General features: G+C 50.2%; 1 protein-coding gene across 5 annotated transcripts in view; it reads left to right on the plus strand.

Moving 5' to 3' along the window:
* The window catches only part of MICAL3 (microtubule associated monooxygenase, calponin and LIM domain containing 3), an 84,108-nt gene that overhangs the window by 17,384 nt on the left and 50,240 nt on the right, over positions 1 to 16,484 (plus strand). The window lies entirely within an intron of this gene.

Consider the following 16,484-nt stretch of genomic DNA (forward strand, 5'->3'; position numbering starts at 1 on the left):
GTGACACTGCTCGTGGGACGTCCCCGGCTGTCACGTGACCTGCGGAGGTAATGTGACAATAGAAGAAGCCGTGTGTCCACCCGTGTCCAATCCACGGCAATGGGGGGAGGGCGGGTCTGTGGTGGCGTCCGGCGCAGGAATATATTGGACCCCCTATATATATATATGCCCACCCTGTGACCCGCTTATATATATGCGCTCTCTGTGGCCCCCCATGTATATACGCTTCCCGTGTCCCTCCCCCCCATATAGACCTGCTCCCTGTGCCCCCAAATATATACACTGTCACATATGTGTGTGTGTGTGTATATATATATATATATATATATATATATATATACACACACGCTCTCTGTGGCCCCCTATATATATATATAATGAAAAAAGGAACAGCATCAAAATACTACCTTGAAAACCGTGCAAAGCTTTCCAAACCACTGTGGGTGGTTCAAATATAAAAAAGGAAAACAGCACAACCAAAATGAAAAAAAAGTGGACTTTAATGCCTGAACGGCGTGGCAACGTTTCGGATGTAATATCCTTTCTCAATGGTGGCCACATTCTAACGCATCAGGTATTCTAGAATATGCATGTCCACGTAGTATGTTGCCCAGCCACGTAGTATATTGCCCAGCCACGTCGTATGTTGCCCAGCCACGTCGTATGTTGCCCAGCCACGTCGTATGTTGCCCAGCCACGTCGTATGTTGCCCTGCGACAGAGTATACAGCACAGAGCCACGTAGTATAGAGACTTAACAAAAAAAAAACATATACTCACCTTCCGAAGGCCCGTTGGAGTCCTGCTATACTCACCCTCCGCCGCCTTTCTCGCTCCTCGCCACGCTCCTGGGACCGCTCCATTGCAAGCAGCAGCTTCCGGTCCAAGGGCTGGTGTGAGCAGGACCTGTGATGACGTCGCGGTCACATGATCGTGACGTCACGGCAGGTCCTTGTCGCACACCAGCCCTTGGACCGGAAGCTGCTGCTTGCAATGGAGCGGTCCCAGGAGCGTGGCGAGGAGCGAGAAAGGCGGCGGAGGGTGAGTATAGCAGGTTTTTTTTTAAATTATTTTTAACATGACATATTTTTACTATTGATTCTGCATATATATGTGGCCCCCCTATATATATGCACTCCCTGTGACCCATATATATAATCTCCCTGTGGCCCCCCTATATATGTATGCATTAAGCGCGTCATCGCGCCCTCAGAACTGAAGGTCACAGGCCGAGGACCGGGAAGATGGCGGCGCTCAGTGATGGAACAGGACAGGTGAATATAGGCAATACTCACCCTCCTGGCGGTCCCTGCTTCTCTGTTGGAGATCGCGGTGTGCGTTCAGTGCTGACGCATACCGCGATCTCCCGGGAGCGTCACTCTGTGAGGCCCAGACTGTGCTTGCGCAGTCTATATAAAGGCTTCGGACAGAGTGACGCTCCCAGCATTATATATATATATATATATATATATCTGTGCCCGTCGCTGACTGGTCGAGGTAACCTTTATGACGACATCGTCGCCATGGCAACCATTATGACATCTACGTCGATACTGTGCTCGTTGCTGATTGGTCGAGGCCTGGCGGCCTCGACCAGTCAGAGACGCGGGATGTCTACGTCCTTTATGACATCATCGTCGCTGTGCCCGTCGCTGATTGGTCGAGGCCGCCAGGCCTCGACCAATCAGAGACGCAGGATTTCCTAGACAGACAGACGGAAAAACCCTTAGACAATTATCTATATAGATATATATATACACACTCCCTGTGACCCCCTCCATATATACACACCCACCCTCTCGCCCCTCAGGCCCTTCCTGGCGCTGCGGTGGCCCTTGTCCTGGGGCGGCGGATTCCTCCTGTCACCGGGCTATTTTTAACCCCGCGGTGCCTGGCAGCCGCTCGGCCGGAGGAGGCTTTCTGCCGGGAACCTTCTCGGATTCTGAGCAGCGGCTTTTGTGTTGCTACAATGTGAGGATAAAGGTGCGGAGGAGCGAGCTGCACCTGCGGAGTCGCCCTGGGGCGTAGAGATGGGTCACCCCCTACAGAGGCCGCCCGCTCACCTGACTGGGGAGAATAGTGCCAGCAGGTGACCAGGGCAGAGCTGCACATAAGTCGTGTCACGTGATCTCGGGACCCCCGTATGGTTAAAATTTATCATTCTGGAACCTGGGAAAGCTGGGAGCCCCCCTCCCCCGTGTTTCGTCGCATGGCTGCGATCTCATTCAAGGCCAGGCCAGATCTGGGGTCCTTGTGTTTGTTTTTTCGTAGCCCCCTTAGTTGATTTTGGTGATATTTGGACTCCCTCCGGCCGCTGCGGCGCCTCTTCCCTTTTCTCCTGTTTGTTTGTTCTCGTAAAAGCTTTTTGTGGTTTTCTGGCTGAACGATCTTGGGCTGTAATGAGACGTTCTGCACGGTCATGTGACCCCATGTGTCAGCGCCGAGCGAGTCCATGCACAGGGGACATTTAAAGAACCCCTCCACCCAGTCCTAAGCTCATCCTCTCAGGCTCTAGGAAAGCTGGGTGACAGCCAACATGGCTGCTCTAATGTCTGACAACCACATAAACGTGTCTTGGCAGCCATGCGAGTTGTCACTCAGTTCTGCAAGCCACTGATATAACCCGGACTCAGCTGGCGGGGGTTGGGGGGGGGGGGGTTCTATAAAACAGGGGTCCAAAAATAGCCAGCTGTAATCTGATTGGTTGCCAGGGGCTAATACCGATGGTCACCAGGCCCTGTGAGATCTAAAAGTAGTCACCCCGATCATTTAAAGGGACCAAAACCTTTTCTGATCCTACAAGGTGGAAATCCATAAAGTGCAGACTGCAGAGGAAAGTGTCAGCCCCCTGCAGGGTAAAGGGGGCTCCCAGACCCCACAGCTGACATTCCCTTTAAGGCACTGCATTAGGTACAGTTACTGACAGTCCGCACGCCAGTGTAGTATAAACGGTGGCCGTCCTATTTTGGGGTACGCTGGTCTTTAGTTACCAGACCCCCGTGTTGCCGGCCGCCCCCCGCAGCTCTCGGATCTGGGTCACTATTGGATGTGGCTATAATGAATCTGCAGGAATGTGATGTGAGGTCTGGAGGAACCGAGAGGCCCGGTAACCTTATCTCCCTGACCCCGGGCAGCGGGGTGTTGCTGGCTGCTTATCGGCCCACGCTCCAGGAGGACGGAGGCACTCCGCTGTTCCTGACTCCCTTCAGCCACAACATAAAAACCACCTGCCTGGTGGCTGCGGTGCTCTGCTCGCCCCGGCGACCTCCTGTTGTAGCTGCGATGCTTTGTGCTCCCCGGCTCCCTCTTGTCGTAGCTGCAGAGCTCCCGGACTCCCTCCTGTTGTAGCTGTGGCGCTCTGTGCTCCCCGGCTCCCTCCTGTCATAGCTGCTGTGCTCCCCGGCTCCCTCCTGTCGTAGCTGCGGCGCTCTGTGCTCCCCGGCTCCTTCCTGCCGTATCTGCGGCGCTCTGTGCTCCCCGGCTCCCTCCTGTCGTGTCTGCGGCACTGTGTGCTCCCTGGCTCCCTCCTGTCGTGTCTGCGGCACTGTGTGCTCCCCGGCTCCCTCCTGTCGTATCTGCCTCACTGTGTGCTCCCCGGCTCCCTCCTGTCGTGTCTGCGGCACTGTGTGCTCCCCGGCTCCCTCCTGTCGTATCTGCCTCACTGTGTGCTCCCCGGCTCCCTCCTGTCGTGTCTGCGGCACTGTGTGCTCCCCGGCTCCCTCCTGTCGTATCTGCGGCACTGTGTGCTCCCCGGCTCCCTCCTGTCGTAGCTGCGGCGCTCTGTGCTCCCCGGCTCCCTCCTGTCGTATCTGCGGCGCTCTGTGCTCCCCGGCTCCCTCCTGTCATAGCTGCTGTGCTCCCCGGCTCCCTCCTGTCGTATCTGCGGCGCTCTGTGCTCCCCGGCTCCCTCCTGTCGTATCTGCGGCGCTCTGTGCTCCCCGGCTTCCTCCTGTCGTATCTGCGGCGCTCTGTGCTCCCCGGCTCCCTCCTGTCATAGCTGCTGTGCTCCCCGGCTCCCTCCTGTCGTAGCTGCGGCGCTCTGTGCTCCCCGGCTCCCTCCTGTCGTATCTGCGGCGCTCTGTGCTCCCCGGCTCCCTCCTGTCGTGTCTGCGGCGCTGTGTGCTCCCCGGCTTCCTCCTGTCGTAGCTGCTGTGCTCCCCGGCTCCCTCCTGTCGTATCTGCGGCGCTCTGTGCTCCCCGGCTCCCTCCTGTCGTGTCTGCGGCGCTGTGTGCTCCCCGGCTTCCTCCTGTCGTAGCTGCGGCGCTGTGTGCTCCCCGGCTCCCTCCTGTCGTAGCTGCTGTGCTCCCCGGCTCCCTCCTGTCGTAGCTGCTGTGCTCCCCGGCTCCCTCCTGTCGTAGCTGCTGTGCTCCCCGGCTCCCTCCTGTCGTAGCTGCTGTGCTCCCCGGCTTCCTCCTGTCGTAGCTGCTGTGCTCCCCGGCTCCCTCCTGTCGTATCTGCGGCGCTGTGTGCTCCCCGGCTCCCTCCTGTCGTGTCTGCGGCGCTCTGTGCTCCCCGGCTCCCTCCTGTCGCAGCTGCGGCGCTCTGTGCGCCCGGCTCCCTCCTGTCGTAGCTGCGATGCTCCACGCACCCGGCCCCCTCTAAGTTGCCACACTAGACCCTTTGACTCCTGATGTGTATCAGGACCTCCGGGTTCTGGGTCCTGGGTACTGTCCCCCCTCGGGGCCTACATCTACCTGCTCTAGCGCTGCCCTCTTGGCGGTTGCAGCTCCTCAAGCGCCGTCTGATTTGACGTGTGAAGCATTTTGTGACTCATTGTTCTCTTTAAATACAGTTTTTGGCGCGGCGGCCGCCTCTCGTCATCAGGGTTGATTTATTAGTTGGACTTTTTTGCAGTTTCTGGCGGTTCGGGACACGATTCCTCCAGACGACGGCACATTTTCTTTATTTCCCTTCTAATTTTATTGCCAGGACAGTTGTACAGGGGAGGGGGGTGTTATTATAATTCTTATAGGGGAACTCCTCCACAGACTCCCCTTTTTCCATGACTGATGTGGTAAGAATGTGGATCTAGGGGGCGCTATTGCACACGATATGCAGCCTCCAGTGACACAAATATGGCAGATGGTTTGTCGCACATGCCCCGCCCCCGAGGAGCTCAGTCGTTTGTCCCATATTCTAAATATAGCTTAGATAATTTGGTGGAGGCCAATAAAAAAAATACCGCTTAAAGGGGAACACACCTCTTAAGAACATGATCACATACAAATGGACATTACTCCTGTCCCAGACATGGATGATCCTGGGTTTTGGGTCTCTCATTCCCAGAGTCCTTTATTTTGTTTTGACAGAAGGTGAAGAACAAGGTCACGTGGGGGGGTGTACTTTCCTTTGCTCTGTCCTCCATTATCTCGCTGGGTTGAAGCCATGAGCCGAGAGCTGCGACGTGCAAACCCATGAAACCCGCTGGAGCCAAGATGAAACCCTGTAATCTCTGTGAAAGCCATAGAACGGCGCCACCTGGTGGCAACATTATCATGAAATTGTACATTTTCAACAAATAGTAAATGAAAAAAAGGTGTGACCTGATGGAAAGTGGTCAGATCACCTGATCACCAACATTTTTAGTGATTTTTTTTTTTTTCCTGCCCCTCCCCCACCATTCTCACTGCTGTGCTCCTGAGTTCTGAGTGAATCTGATTACGCTATGGCAGGAAGGGATCCCATAAATAATGGATGCCGCTAAATTCTCCTCTATTATTATTTCACCCCCCACCTCCTTCTCCTCTCTATGGTCGTGGCTTTCTTTTCCGCGTGGTTCCAGAAATGAGATCTGCAGTGGGGAGGGGGTTTCATGTCCGTGCCCCTCTGTTTCTTCTGAGTTCAGGATTGTGGGTGGTGACGTTCCCCCGATCAATGATCGCCGGACATCGCCGAGGAGCCATAGATCGGTCAAAACGCTAATGTCACCTCTGATGTCGATCCTTCTGCGCCTGGGGCGGCGCTCACGGAACGCCTGGGGCGGCGCTCACGGAACGCCTGGGGCGGCGCTCACGGAACGCCTGGGGCGGCGCTCGCAGAGATTAAATAGAATAACCACATTTCTCCCCGTCGTCCAGAATGTAATCTCCAGGATTTGGTTCTGTGCTGTTCCACGCTGCCGCTAATCCCGGCGATATCTGAATGATCGAGCAAGCCCCGTCCACTTGTCACCCTCTCGGGCACATCCGCAGGGGCCCTCTGGCTTTATGACTCGCATCCACACCTGCTGTTGTCCCCAGGCATGTTAACCCTCTGGTGGCCGGTGCGTGGCGGCGCTGTCCCTGCAGGGGGTTGTGGGTTTGGCAGCGCTCGGTGCGCTCTTCAGGAGACAGATAATGGCCGGCCCCTCCCCCGCCCCGTGTTTATTACAGTCAGGCAGCGACACGCACCCGGAGACCACGGGCTAAAAATGACTTAAATGGAAGGATGATGAGACGTCTCCGCCGAGATAATTGCCGCTTCCACTCTGATGAATATTCATGGCTCGGCATCGTCACCCGGCATTTATAGGAGGGGCAGGAAATGGGTGTGAGGAATCCACGGGGCGTGGGGAGGGCGAGCAATAAAGGGTCAGTATTCTGTCATGTCTGGAAAAGTTGGGTGACAACCAGTATGACTGAAGTTACTGAGTAGTCACCCAGTGATGGTGATTACTGAATGTGTCGGCGCCCCCATCAGTGCAGGCGCGGCCAGGTACTGCACTCACTGGTCTACTGAGATAGTGACGTCCTGTATTTACACCCCGGGGTCACGGTGACCTCAGTGCACACAGCGGAACGTTCCACCTGCTCCTGACCGGATCATTAACCCCTTATGTGGTCTGTGTCTGCAGCCTCCATTTCTCGTTTCAGCCAGGTGTATGTATTTATAAGCTGCACCAGCAGAATAGTGAGTGCAGCTCTGGGGTATAATACAGGATGTAACTCAGTATCAGTAATGTATGTACACAGTGACTGCACCAGCAGAATAGTGAGTGCAGCTCTGGGGTATAATACAGGATGTAACTCAGTATCAGTAATGTATGTACACAGTGACTGCACCAGCAGAATAGTGAGTGCAGCTCTGGGGTATAATACAGGAGGTAACTCAGGATCAGTAATGTAATGTATGTACACAGTGACTGCACCAGCAGAATAGTGAGTGCAGCTCTGGGGTATAATACAGGATGTAACTCAGTATCAGTAATGTATGTACACAGTGACTGCACCAGCAGAATAGTGAGTGCAGCTCTGGGGTATAATACAGGATGTAACTCAGTATCAGTAATGTATGTACACAGTGACTGCACCAGCAGAATAGTGAGTGCAGCTCTGGGGTATAATACAGGATGTAACTCAGGATCAGTAATGTAATGTATGTACACAGTGACTGCACCAGCAGAATAGTGAGTGCAGCTCTGGGGTATAATACAGGATGTAACTCAGGATCAGTAATGTAATGTATGTACACAGTGACTGCACCAGCAGAATAGTGAGTGCAGCTCTGGAGTATAATACAGGATGTAACTCAGGATCAGTAATGTAATGTATGTACACAGTGACTGCACCAGCAGAATAGTGAGTGCAGCTCTGGGGTATAATACAGAATGTAACTCAGGATCAGTAATGTATGTATGTACACAGTGACTGCACCAGCAGAATAGTGAGTGCAGCTCTGGAGTATAATACAGGATGTAACTCAGGATCAGTAATGTATGTACACAGTGACTGCACCAGCAGAATAGTGAGTGCAGCTCTGGGGTATAATACAGGAGGTAACTCAGGATCAGTAATGTATGTACACAGTGACTGCACCAGCAGAATAGCGAGTGCAGCTCTGGGGTATAATACCGGAGGTAACTCAGGATCAGTAATGTGTGTACACAGTGACTGCACCAGCAGAATAGCGAGTGCAGCTCTGGGGTATAATACAGGAGGTAACTCAGGATCAGTGATGTAATGTATGTACACAGTGACTGCACCAGCAGAATAGTGAGTGCAGCTCTGGGGTATAATACAGGAGGTAACTCAGGATCAGTAATGTATGTACACAGTGACTGCACCAGCAGAATAGCAAGTGCAGCTCTGGAGTATAATACAGGAGGTAACTAAGGATCAGTAATGTAATGTATGTACACAGTGACTGCACCAGCAGAATAGTGAGTGCAGCTCTGGGGTATAATACAGGAGGTAACTAAGGATCAGTAATGTAATGTATGTACACAGTGACTGCACCAGCAGAATAGCAAGTGCAGCTCTGGAGTATAATACAGGAGGTAACTAAGGATCAGTAATGTAATGTATGTACACAGTGACTGCACCAGCAGAATAGTGAGTGCAGCTCTGGGGTATAATACAGGAGGTAACTAAGGATCAGTAATGAAAATGTATGTACACAGTGACTGCACAAGCAGAATAGTGAGCGCAGCTCTGGGGTATTGTACATGCTCGATTACCCTTTATCGGAATGTTGGTTGCAGGAGTCACCAGAGGAATCCACAGAAAGCTCCTGACCTATTCGGTTACGGACTATGCCTTTAATCTGGTGTAAAGGTCAGTGTCTCGGGGATAAGTCCTGTGTCCTCGCCTCCAGTGTCCTGGACGTGGAAGCCGTGAGTCTTAGGATCCTAATCTTCCAGCCCTGATCCCACTCTCTCCCATAATCCCCAGATCTTGACTATGGGACTCGGTAGCTGGTATTCCGGTGTCGGTGCGTCGTCCTTTCAGCTGCGGCGGTGATGACAGCCGGAGATTACATCGCTGCTTATTTTTCACCCCTCCAGAAGCCTGGGAAGCGCTGGATTATTGGACTGTCTTAATTATTGGACTTTTATTGGGATGAGGATTCTGAATATGGGAGATTGATGCTGTGTGATCTTGTTCACACTATAGTCGTCATGTTCCGTGACTGGAAGAATCAATTTGCTCCGGCCTTTATTTCTCAGTATGGACAATACGGCTGCCAAAGCTTGAGGGAGCCGTGACGGGAGCCATATTGTCTTGCTGGGCTGGATGTGCAACTCCTGAGGCTGACTAAGGCTACTTTCACACTAGCGTCGGATTCGGCCCGTCGCAATGCGTCGGGCCAAGATTCCGACGCTAGCGTTTGATGCGCTGCACAACGGGTGCATCTCTCCGGCGCATCCGCTGCCCCATTGTGAGGTGCGGGGTGGTGGGGGCGGAGTTCCGGCCGCGCATGCGCGGTCGGAAAAAGCGGTCCATCGGCAGCAAAAAAAACTTTACATTTAACGTTTTTTGCTCCCGGGGGTCCGCCAAAACACGGCGCAACCGTCGCACGACGGTTGCGACGTGTGTCAATACGTCGCAATGCGTCGGTAATGTTACTCTATGGGGCAAAAACGCATCCTGCAAACAACTTTGCAGGATGCGTTTTTTCCCCTAAATGACGCATTGTGACGTATTGAAAACAACGCTAGTGTGAAAGTAGCCTGACTCTTCTCATCTTATGTTAGGGGAAACCCTGAGACGTCAAGTCTCCTGTGATTCTCTGTGTTGCGTCTGTAACCGACATGGTAGGCTGAGAATGTCTGTGGGGTCACTTGCAGAGGTAACTTGGTCGGTGAGAACGGACACTAGCGGTGCTGCTTTCTTGCCTCCATGCGGCTGCTGCGTACTTCTCCCGTCTCGTCATATATCTCAGCGCCGTAGCTGCCGTCGGTCGAGGCTGTCGCGGCCTGTCCAGGTGTTGTAGTTACGGTGTTTTCTGTCATGGCCCCGGCTCGTTGGAACTTGTCGTGTGCTGGAGGGGGACTGACTGCTTTATTATAATTCTGTGCGCTCGGGTCCCACCCAGTCTTAGGACCCAGGCTTAGGAAATATTAGACTTAGTCTAAATGAGGCTCGACAATGCAGCGGATGTAATTAAGACTTGCTGAGTGGGTTGTTGTGACGGGAGAAGGCGAGCCGAGATCTGCCGGGGTTCTGGATATTGGGGGTGACCCCGGCAGCGCCCTTTATTCTATAGGGGGCAGGCTTCTTATCCTGGGATTAGATACTTGGCTCAGCAGATAGTATCACACGTGACGGGCTTGGATACACGCGTCTCTCAGTATCTGATGTTCTGTGTGAGGATTCTTCCCTGGGAGCACTGCGGTCCTGGGTGGTCTGCGTGGCTTTCTTCCTGCGGCGGCGCTGAGTCACATGTGCGGAGCTGCAGCCGCCCGCCTGATGATGTCAGTAATGTTATCTGTTCCTGCAGCTGTGCTGCTCCCTTCATGGGTTAAGTAGAGAAGAGGCGCCCCCTCTCCCCTGAGTTTGCCCTGTAGTACTCTTACATAACAGCCGCTCCTCCATCTTTCATTTCGTTTTTACTTATTGTTCTTGTAGAAGGAAAACCAATAATGCTTGGAAACCATCAGCAAGCAGGCGAGATGCTTCTCACTGATCTGATAAGGACGTATTAAGGTATTGCTTTTACACCAGCAGGACATGAATATTCACTATCTGGAACTCGCAAAAATATTGGATCCACCAACAGCAACTTGTTGATGGTTTCCAATAGGCGCATGTGTATACTACTTGGCATTGGGCAGGTGATGGGATCAGTTGGAGTTTAGGGGTCCGGTGCCCTCCTCTGCAGTCCGCGTCCTCGCAGCTCAGCATTAACCCCTTCAGCTGTTGGTGTATAATACCTGAGGCTGGAGCCGGTCAGGTGCACGGCTGGCTCCTCTGGGATATGGCGGCGCGGTATTGTGATCGGCTGCGCGGTTTCATCGTCCTCTTCTCGCAGTCGCTTCTTCTCTCCTGCAGTTTTCTCTGGAATATTTTCCCTTCCCCTCGGAGGAATGTTCTCCGTGGTCTCGCTGCGCTCTCGCCCCCTCTGACTGTCAAGGGTGTTGGGGTTTTACAATGTGTTACAGCTGGACGGAGACGTCACCAAGAATGTGGAAAACGTGACCCCAAGTGTGACGTGGCCCCCCGGCCCGCGGTGATGTAATTGGCATGTGAGCGACACGTGTGCTGCTGTCACCAGAAACATGCGGCCTCGGCAAGCGGGAGGTGGAGGCCGGTGTATCTAATCTACCACGTGTGATACTGAGCGGTGTACCTAATCTACCACGTGTGATGCTGAGCGGTGCATCTAATCTACCATGTGGGTTACTGAGCGGTGTATCTAATCTACCACGTGGGTTACTGAGCAGTGTACCTAATCTACCATGTGGGATACTGAGCGGTGTATCTAATCTACCACGTGTGATACTGAGCGGTGTACATAATCTACCATGTGGGATACTGAGCGGTGTATCTAATCTACCACGTGGGTTACTGAGCGGTGCATCTAATCTACCACGTGTGATACTGAGCAGTGTATCTAATCTACCATGTGGGTTACTGAGCGGTGTACCTAATCTACCACGTGGGTTACTGAGCGGTGTATCTAATCTACCACGTGGGATACTGAGCAGTGTATCTAATCTACCACGTGTGATACTGAGCGGTGTACCCTAATCTACCACGTGTGATACTGAGCGGTGTACCTAATCTACCATGTGGGTTACTGAGTGGTGTACCTAATCTACCATGTGGGAATACTGAGCGGTGTATCTAATCTACCACGTGGGTTACTGAGCGGTGTATCTAATCTACCACGTGGGTTACTGAGCGGTGTATCTAATCTACCATGTGGGTTACTGTGCGGTGTACCTAATCTACCATGTGGGATACTGAGCGGTGTACCTAATCTACCACGTGGGTTACTGAGCGGTGTACTTAATCTACCACGTGTGATACTGAGTGGTGTACCTAATCTACCACATGGGAATACTGACCGCTGAACTGCTGTATATTAATCCTATCACTTGTGATACGATCAGGTGATGTATCTAAGTTTTGTGATATCATCTCGTGATGTTTAATTCCTTTCATGTGTGATACTCTTTACTGTACCTAAGTCTCTCATCTGATTTTTCTCTGGTATCCGAGCCTGTCATGTGTAATGAGGGGCCGAGACTATAAAGGCCCCATGATAGATCAGACCCACGGTCTGTGTGTGATGCAATCTATTGTGTATCTACGCCTAGTGATGTGACCGTGTACTGGTGTATCTAAGCCTCTGTGATATCTAGTGTGTACCTAAGCCTTTTATGTGGCACTGCAGCTTTGTGCAGACATCTTTATAGATATAGTTAAGCTCTTTGTGACTGCTATGGATGGTAATAATGGCCGCCCATTGTCCTGGGACTAGTGAATATTCCTGTCATGCCAGTTATCTGCCGCCATCTATGACGTAAATGTCCGGTCACTAGACGTCTGCACCACTGCCTCATGACATCGGATCCCGGTCACATTTATTACCTCAGTATGTGGGATTTTTACCTCCCTCTCTGCCGCCATCTTGTCAGTCACCTCTGTGGTCCTTTCTGTCCACATCCTGTCGATTAGGCCGCACATGGAGTGTGGCCGACATGTGGGGGCTCAGGAACGCAGCGGCAGCCACTTTGTCAGCTGCTGGTCTGGTGAGATGGCGGTAAACATGGCGGACACTGACAGGATGTGTGGAGGTCGGGGTGACACAACCCGCGTATCTCGCCATGGATGTATAGCCTGTCAGTCCTCCATCATGGTGACTCGTTTATTGCCGTGCTTATGATCGTCGCTGATGAAGGGTTTGACGAGATGTGTAAATGTCACCGCGTGATCGGAGCTTTTAGTGAGGACTCGTAAATGTCTCTCGGCTTCTTCCATGTTCACGCTGTTATGTACCTGTCACATTTCACACTTATCCCGCCGTCTGGCAGACATACCGTGGGCGGGTGTGGAGCTCACGTGACAACCTGAAGGGAGCCTTAACTGCGGCCATATTGGTTGTCAGGGGTCATTTATCGAGAGTTTGAGGTGGATTTTACTTTCCAGCAGTCGCCATTTTTTAATGACACTTGATGGAGAAGAGGATATGCTGATCGCGCTCACGATTGGGGGCGTTTCTGAATGTGACCAGGGGCGGAGCATCAATGGCCGATTTTTCACGCGGTAAATCAATGGCAAGTGCTCTTTCAGACGACACCTGATCGGAATTTGGGGCTTCTTGGCAATTTTTGCAGCGTGACGGTTCCATAATCCTGATAAACCTTCCATCAGCTGAGCAATCGCTCCTTGTAAAACCGTAACTCCATCCTGCTGGCTTATCGAGGTCTGAGTATTGTTATATCTGGATGTTATCTAGAAGTCTAAAATAGTCACTGATCAGGTTGTGTTAACCTGATGAGATCATTTAGTGATGTCATCACCAGGGGGTGGGGCTGGATACCTCAGTGATGTCATCACCAGGGGGTGGGGCTGGATACCTCAGTGATGTCATCACCAGGGGGTGGGGCTGGATACCTCAGTGATGTCATCACCAGGGGGTGGGGCTGGATACCTCAGTGATGTCATCACCAGGGGGTGGGGCTGGATACCTCAGTGATGTCATCACCAGGGGGTGGGGCTGGATACCTCAGTGATGTCATCACCAGGGGGTGGGGCTGGATACCTCAGTGATGTCATCACCAGGGGGTGGGGCTGGATACCTCAGTGATGTCATCACCAGGGGGTGGGGCTGGCGGCCTCAGTCAGTGATGTCATCACCAGGGGGTGGGCTTTTCAGCCGCTGATCTTGCTGTGATCTCGCCTCTCTTGGTCAGGACCATATGCTGTTCGCTGATTTATGAAATGACCGGACATTTCATCAAATGTTAATTTTAAGGCTTTCATCGTAAGAAGAAAATGTTTGAAGTCTTATCCCAGCGCTGTGACACGTATCCACTGACACCATGTTCTGCCGGCTACAACAAAGAGGCGGCTGCTGCCCACTCCCGAAACAGGAAAAGAATCAGGTTTAAGTGCGGGACGAACAAAAGAAAACACAGAATCCAGGAGGCGATTACTAAGCGGAAATTATCAGACACCGATCCCTCCAGGAGGCGACATCATACGTCTGCAAGATGTAAAGGGAATATAACTACTATAATACTGCCCCTATGTACAAGACTATAACTACTATAATACTGCCCCTATGTACAAGAATATAACTACTATAATACTGCTCCTATGTACAAGAATATAACTACTATAATACTGCCCCTATGTACAAGAATATAACTACTATAATACTGCCCTATATACAAGAATATAACTACTATAATACTGCCCCTATGTACAATAATATAACTACTATAATACTGCTCCCATGTACAAGAATATAACTACTATAATACTGCTCCTATGTACAAGAATATAACTACTATAATACTGCCCCTATGTACAAGAATATAACTACTATAATACTGCCCTATATACAAGAATATAACTACTATAATACTGCCCCTATGTACAAGACTATAACTACTATAATACTGCTCCTATATACAAGAATATAACTACTATAATACTGCTCCTATGTACAAGAATATAACTAATATAATACTGCCCCCATGTACAAGAATATAACTACTATAATACTGCCCCCATGTACAAGAATATAACTACTATAATACTGCCCCTATGTACAAGAATATAACTACTATAATACTGCCCCTATGTACAAGAATATAACTACTATAATACTGCCCCTATGTACAAGAATATAACTACTATAATACTGCCCCTATGTACAAGAATATAACTACTATAATACTGCCCCTATGTACAAGAATATAACTACTATAATACTGCCCCTATGTACAAGAATATAACTACTATAATACTGCCCCTATGTACAAGAATATAACTACTATAATACTGCCCCTATGTACAAGAATATAACTACTATAATACTGCTCCTATGTACAAGAATATAACTACTATAATACTGCCCCTATGTACAGTTGTGGCCAAAAGTATTGACACCCCTGCAATTCTGTCAGATAATACTCAGTTTCTTCCTGAAAATTATTGCAATCACAAATTCTTTGGTATTATTATCTTCATTTAATTTGTCTTAAATGAAAAAACACAAAAGAGAATGAAGCAAAAAGCAAAACATTGATCATTTCACACAAAACTCCAAAAATGGGCCAGACAAAAGTATTGGCACCCTCAGCCTAATACTTGGTTGCACAACCTTTAGCCAAAATAACTGCGACCAACCGCTTCCGGTAACCATCAATGAGTTTCTTACAATGCTCTGCGGGAATTTTAGACCATTCTTCTTTGGCAAACTGCTCCAGGTCCCTGATATTTGAAGGCGCCTTCTCCAAACTGCCATTTTTAGATCTCTCCACAGGTGATCTATGGGATTCAGGTCTGGACTCATTGCTGCCACCTTAGAAGTCTCCAGTGCTTTCTCTCAAGCCATTTTCTAGTGCTTTTTGAAGTGTGTTTTGGGTCATTGTCCTGCTGGAAGACCCATGACCTCTGAGGGAGACCCAGCTTTCTCACACTGGGCCCTACATTATGCTGTAAAATTTGTTGGTAGCCTTCAGACTTCATAATGCCATGCACACGGTCAAGCAGTCCAGTGCCAGAGGCAGCAAAGCAACCCCAAAACATCAGGGAACCTCCGCCATGTTTGACTGTAGGGACCGTGTTCTTTTCTTTGCCTTTTTTTTTTTTTTTTTTTTTCTCCTGTAAACTTTGTTGATGCCTTTGCCCAAAAAGCTCTACTTTTGTCTCATCCGACCAGAGAACATTCTTCCAAAACATTTTAGGCTTTTTCAGGTAAGTTTTGGCAAACTCCAGCCTGGCTTTTTTATGTCTCGGGGTAAGAAGTGGGGTCTTCCTGGGTCTCCTACCATACAGTCACTTTTCATTCAGACGCCGACGGATAGTACGGGTTGACACTGTTGTACCCTCGGACTGCAGGGCAGCTTGAACTTGTTTGGATGTTAGTCAAGGTTCTTTATCCAACATCCGCACAATCTTGCGTTGAAATCTCTTGTCAATTTTTCTTTTCCGTCCACATCTGGGGAGGTTAGCCACAGTGCCATGGGCTTTACACTTCTTGATGACACTGCGCACGGTAGACACAGGAACATTCAGGTCTTTGGAGATGGACTTGTAGCCTTGAGATTGCTCATGCTTCCTCACAATTTGGTTTCTCAAGTCCTCAGACAGTTCTTTGGTCTTCTTTCTTTTCTCCATGCTCAATGTGGTCACACAAGGACACAGGACAGAGGTTGAGTCAACTTTAATCCATGTCAACTGGCTGCAAGTGTGATTTAGTTATTGCCAACACCTGATAGGTGCCACAGGTAAGTTACAGGTGCTGTTAATTACACTAATTACAGAAGCATCACATGATTTTTCGAACAGTGCCAATACTTTTGTCCACCCCCTTTTTTATGTTTGGTGTGGAATTATATCCAATTTGGCTTTAGGACAATTCTTTTTGTGTTTTTTTAATTTAAGACAAATTAAATGAAGACAATAATAATACCAAAGAATTTGTGCTTGCAATCATTTTCAGGAAGAAACTGAGTATTATCTGACAGAATTGCAGGGGTGTCAATACTTTTGGCCACAACTGTACAAGAATATAACTACTATAATACTGCCCCTATGTACAAGAAT

The sequence above is a fragment of the Ranitomeya imitator genome, chromosome 4, assembly GCF_032444005.1.
Source record: "Ranitomeya imitator isolate aRanImi1 chromosome 4, aRanImi1.pri, whole genome shotgun sequence".
NCBI lineage: Eukaryota > Metazoa > Chordata > Amphibia > Anura > Dendrobatidae > Ranitomeya > Ranitomeya imitator.